Raw genomic sequence first — 6,000 nt, 5'->3', positions numbered from 1 at the left:
GTTGCACCCTCTACAAATGGGTGCACACTAATCCAGTGGGCGTGGCAACCTCTGTTCCTCTGTGCATGGGACACGTTCACCCACACTAACAATGCACAGCCACTTCAGTTATTGCCATTGTAAAAAGTTAAATCACCACGCCTAGATGTGCTCCCAATCGGACCTAGTATCAGCTTTCCAGTAATAGCAGGTGGCCTGCACTTCCTTACGGCTACACTTTGCATCTTAGCAACAAGGAAGTAACAGTTAAACCTTAGAAAAGGGAAGGAACGAAGGACACCTGTCGCGACAGGAGCTCGGCAACAATTGCATGTCTGTGCCAGCCGTGAGTGCCGAGGTCCAGGACGGCTCAGCTGCGGTGGGTAGGCGGCTCGCATGCCCCGCTGTTTGCAGTGTTCCACGCCGGCATAGCTGCAGTGGGCAGGGCACAGCTTTAACGCCAGCTCAACACAGAACAAAGGTAGGAAAACGCTGAAGTCTCTTTGCCCATTCAAACGTATTCAAGCTATACTCTTTTAAGATTTTAAGAGTCCAGTTAGCTTTGGACATGTTCTTACTTTCACAAATTTAGGAAACACTTCCACCAGTGAAAATATTGAGCAAAATGTGTCTTTCAAGAGAGAATAATTCGATAGCTGTCATTGTTGCAGTAATTGATTGCTCGCGGATGCTTTGTCTCCCCTCCCACTCCTAGGATTTAACCCTTTAGTCTCTGTGAACCTTTATCGTCTCCACAACCATCATATCAGCTTTGCTGGCCTCCAAGCCGACAGTCATGAATAACGCGGGGAGGGGCTGCCTGCAGCAGCCGATTAGTGGTGAGTAGAGCAGCTAAGAGAAGAGCACACTCACGATATCAATATCCGGTTTTATATAGCGCTTCATGCTACATTCCAGAGACTTCCAAGCGTTGTAATGATAGTTACCACGCGTTTTAATTGTCCATTTACCCACCAAGGACCGATAAAGGGCTGAGTCGCCCTTGCTGGTATTCAAATTTGTTTGCTTATGTCACTGACAAGTGCCAACCTGTGAGCTATCCGTCCAGTGCAGAGAGAGAGAGAGGGGGAAGGGAAAATAAAATAAAATAAAGAAAAAGTAACATGAAGTAAATTAGAGAGTGAGAGGCAAAGTAAGACAGAAGCATTGGCAGAAAAAAAGGAAATTAAATGGGCAAAGTACACGGGTCAAGAAAGATAATAAGAGGGAAAAGATGTAAAGACAGAGGAAAGATATGGCTCAGAAACGGAAGAAAGCATAAAAAAGAAATGGTACAAGAAAGAAGCTGTACAACAGAAAAGGATAGGTGGCAAACAAGAATTGCACAAATAAATAGAACAAATGGTTAAGACGTTTGCAAATAAATAGAAAACTCAACTGAAAAGCAAATGGAAAGAAGAAACTAAAGCCATTGCGTATGGCAAGCTTTCAGTACAACATTATTGTAAGAGAGAGAGTGGGATACATACAAAGGAAGACGCTCTATAGAGAGAAAGTATGAAAGCAAATAGAATGGGACACAGAGTACAGTGAAGATAAGAGCGAGCAAGAGACAGTGAGAGCAAGGTAGGGGAATGGGTAAAGAGCAGCAGAGGGTGACATAAATAAGTGGAGGGGACTGGAGAATAGGAGAGATGCACAACCAATCGGACAAGGAAGGGTTAACAGGCAATGGGAGTGATACAGCGTGCATAGGACAGGCAATAAGGATGGAATTGTTGAGTTGGAAGTCATAGGGACCCTGGTGGGGACAAATGAACCACACAGGGAGGTGAAGAAGAGGTAAGATGGAAAGTGAGTACAAAGGAAAGGAAGAGAACAAAAGGTAGAGCTGGGAGGGATGGAGACTAGAGAACAGAAGTTAAGGTGAGCAGATCTCTAAAAGTGATAGAGGTCAGAGGAGGTGAGATACAGACTGTCATATAGAGGTGATTGGAAGCCGGAGGTGGGTTGAATGGAAACCTGGAATAGGAGTCAGGAATAGGTTAGAGGTAAGGATCAGATTGGAGACAGCGGTGGGAGAAGATGCTGACTTTCTAATTATGTGTCTCAATCTCCCGGCAACACAATGTTGGCGCGGGCTTTGCAACTGCATGTCATGTTATCCATACTGCGCACCAAGCCTATAAGGTGATCCACTGAGATGTACCCCTCATACAGACACAGACTCCCACAGCGACAGAGAGCAGATGCTGATTGTACCACAGAGGCAGTGATTCTAGATTGTGTATTATGTATTTAGGCAGCCTGGGAGGGTATCTGGTAATATTTTCGCCAGCAAAAATATCGCCCAACATATGGTCGTCAGGAACACCCATAGGCGATATTTTTGGTGGCGGAAATATTAGGTGCAGGGATTGCGGGGGTGTCCCCTGCACATAGAAAAATGATGCGAGGGTTGCGGGGGTGTCCCCCGCAGGGTCCATGTGTTATTTTCGCCGCAAAAATAAGGCGATATTTTTTCATCGCGATATTTTTGCGGCAAAAATATCACATGGAACCCCTGGGAGTACTCAACATAATTCTTTGGTAGAAATCGTATTCATTTCATCAAACTGCCTTCTGGAGCAGGCATCGGGTGTAGCAGTATTGGAGTGTGAGCAAAGCGGTTAAGTAGAGGCCACAAGCATTAGAACAAGCATGACATGTTTAAACCAGATAGTCTATACAGGAGACCACAGTACAGCTGAGGAGGTTAATCAATATGGCAAATTAAGGGCACTCGCTCTCCTTGATTTAGCCATTGCTAGGCAAATATTGAAAGGGCATATCTCTGCTGTTTAACTGAACATCGTGTAGGTTAGTGCATCAAGCTTGAACCGCAAGAAGCACATGTGCAGAGACAGCAAAGGGAAACAAAGAGTCAAAGGGGGGAATAATTAGTTGCACATAAGCGAGGATCTCCCACTCCGTGGAGGATGCCAGAATGCGTCTGGAGGACAACCACACATCGATCCAAGGAAAAGAGTAGTGAACCGAAGAGTAGAATGTATATTGTGGCAAGTGTGGAAGTAATGTACACCTGATGCCTGCCATGGCAAAGCTAGGGAATGAAAATGCTGTCGAAGACTGGTTTACCAAGTTGTAAGGGAAGTATCTGCTCCAGAAAAAGTTTCCATGAGGCCATTCAGAGTTGTCTTGGGAATGCTAAGAATAGAAATGGTCTTGCACTGAGACCGATTCTCGAAGTCATTATTTTTGCTTGAGGTATGCGGCCGTTATTCCAAGAGTCTGTATTGTGTCTTCTGCCGCTCACCAGCACTGCTCCTCTTGCGTTACTCAGTCACAGAGTTGATCCAGCTTGCAGTGGGATAGCTCCACTTTTTAGCATCAAGAGCATCTATTTTTGGCCTCTAGAAGTCATCAAAACTTGCACTTGTAGAATTGTCATAACAGCTGTATCCAAAGTAGTGGTTGGTGGTTGTCCCACCGTAGCCAACTCCTATCTCGGTGGTAGCTCCCTGGCTCGAGGTGGTATTGGTGCATCTTTTCAGGGTACTCGTAATGGTATTTCTTTAGGAAAACAGGTTTGCCATTCCTGTTCCTTTCTGGTAGCAATCGAGACCCTTCGACATCTAATGTTCAATTGCATTGCCACAGAAACTCTGAGAATGCCCCTTCGATAGAGAAAAGTATGGAACGGCTACTCATGGAAGAAATATAGCGGTTGTGACTCCAGCGAAAACTCTTGGAATATGTGTTGACGTTCACGATCTATGAAAAATTATTACGCATCTCTTGAAATGTACAACATAATTTTAATCATGTAGTTTTGGAATAATACTATTAGGATTATTCAGTATGTCATCAATGTTAATTGAAACGTACGGCTGTACTTGATATGTTGTATGCATATAAATATGTATTTTTCTTTTATACATATATTAGCAGAAAGTACCCGTACTCCGCACGGGTTCTGTAGACAGACATGACACTCATCCATTGTTGAAAATCAGTGACCCTGTGGGTCGCTGTCCCGGTCACTTATCGCTTGATGTGCTGTGCACTCTGAAGTAAACTGCACTGGGAATGGGCACATGTGGCTGGCTGACATACCCCAGAGCAGACGTGGAGGGGAGGCGGGAGTTGGCGTGCTGCTGCATACTGGGACCTTCTGTGCACTCTCCCTACCTCCTGCCTCACCCTGGAACGGTGCAGTGCATTGCGGTGCAAATGTCTTAGAAACAGTGCGTCCTAGGGCTTTGAAATGTGGTTTTCGAGGTCCACTAAGGACCTTGAGTTTTGTTTCTCGCATCCAGGTGCTTGCAATGATCTCTGTCCAGTCCTTCTACAACCGCCTAGATGTTCTACCACTTCCAGGCAACCATCTGAAGTCCGCAGACGCTGAAATACAGGGAATGGGGTGGGGATCCACATGTATGGCAGCCAGTAGTGTCTGGAGGGTCCTTACAGGTAACTGTTCAACATTTGGTGCCGATTGGTGGAACAGCGCGGAATTGTATGGGAAACATACAAACCCAAAAGAAAAAAAAACATCCTCGCGCGGTGCAGTGTGTTGCAGTGCAAATATCCGAGAATGATGCATCATAGGACTTTGAAATGTGGTTTTTGAGGCCCAGAAAGGACCTTCAGTATTGTTTCTCGCATCCAGATGCTTGCAATGAGCTCTGCCCAGTCCATCTACGACCACCTTGATGTTCTGCCACTTCCATGGAACTATCTCATGTGTGCCATGGTTGAGATCCGGGTAACAGGGTGGGTTGTCTAGATGTAATGTATCCAGTGTTGTCCAGAGGGTCCTAACGGGTACTTGTAACTGTGCAAAATGTGGTGCAGATTGGTGGAACGGTGTGGAATTTTATGAAGAACATACAAACCCACAAACACATTTTGAATTTTATAAATACAGATTTACTGTCCACTTTATTACTCTTCAGTTGTATCTACATTTGATGGAAGATGAGCGTTTTAAAAAGATCCTTCTCATCTCATCTTTCTCATCATTCTCCTTCTTGCTCAACCCCAAGATATGGTGTGTATAAGTAAAATTCACTTTATGGAAAAATTATTATTTCATCTCACCTTCGCCATCATTCGCTTATCCTCATTCTCTACCCATGTTTTGCTACTTGATGTAGCTCATCAAGCGGAATAATATGAAGCTACTTGTTTATGCATGATCTATAATTCTGCAGTTAAAAAAGTATTGGTCATACCAATGCATTAACTAACCTTTAATTGGGCATTAAATACACATTGATATCTTTTCCATAGTTTCCTGTGGTTTATAGTATCCTGATCTTGAATTTAATGTTCCTAACTATAAAGGAGTAAATTAATGTTGTTATCATGACCTGAACTGCATCCGATAAATGTTTATTTATAAAGAGATTCAGGTTATATTACAGAGCAATTTAAGTAGGCGGAAACAATAATTTAAGGTTGGTTCCAGAAGAATATGCTAATATTACAAATTACCAAATTACAATGATTAGCTTTGCCAATTAGAAAAGTCTTCTAGTGAGAATCGGAGTGGCTTTCTATCCCGCTAGTGTTGGCTTACAAGCCAAAATTCACATTTGTAATGGATTGTGCCCTCCCACAGCTTCCTCATCTTAGATATATTTGTATCCGGCTTCATAGCCCCAAAAATAAAATGTGACAGCAGAGGATGCTGTGTGGCATTGAGTCGATGTCCCTCAACGGTTACTATTCCTGCATCCGGATATGACTTATAAATAACAAGCAACGTGCCCTTTGCCTCAGTTCTGTTTTCTGCATGTACAGCACACACTTGGAACGTTAGACTCACCTCAGCAATTCTCTTAGACTAATGTCATATTACTTTTTTGTTATTTTTCAAATGTCTACCCCAAAATAGGCTTTAAGAGATGTGCAGACTTTGCCTTGAAGATGTCGATCTCTGGTCTGCACAGGATTTTTCTTTGGTGACTCGACGAAGAGCATGAAGTCGTTGAATGCGGCTCCTGCCAATCGATGACCGGAGAGAAGGTAGAAGCTCACCTTACGTTGGTCAGT

The 6,000-nt window shown here is 43.8% G+C and overlaps 1 protein-coding gene across 2 annotated transcripts in view; it reads left to right on the top strand.

Moving 5' to 3' along the window:
* The first annotated feature begins 220 nt into the window (after window positions 1–220).
* Window positions 221–6,000, top strand: part of LOC138491514 (kyphoscoliosis peptidase-like) — a 336,578-nt gene continuing 330,798 nt past the window's right edge. Inside the window, exon 1 of one of the 2 annotated variants that reach the window (XM_069618052.1) lies at window positions 221–460. The gene's annotated coding sequence lies outside the window, so the exon portion shown is untranslated. The remainder of the gene's footprint in view (window positions 461–6,000) is intronic. The other variant, XM_069618051.1, reaches the window with a different exon arrangement.

The sequence above is a fragment of the Ambystoma mexicanum genome, chromosome 10 (genome assembly GCF_040938575.1).
Source record: "Ambystoma mexicanum isolate Mex_15411 chromosome 10, UKY_AmexF1_1, whole genome shotgun sequence".
Lineage (NCBI taxonomy): Eukaryota > Metazoa > Chordata > Amphibia > Caudata > Ambystomatidae > Ambystoma > Ambystoma mexicanum.
This window is presented reverse-complemented; position numbering and strand designations above follow the sequence as displayed.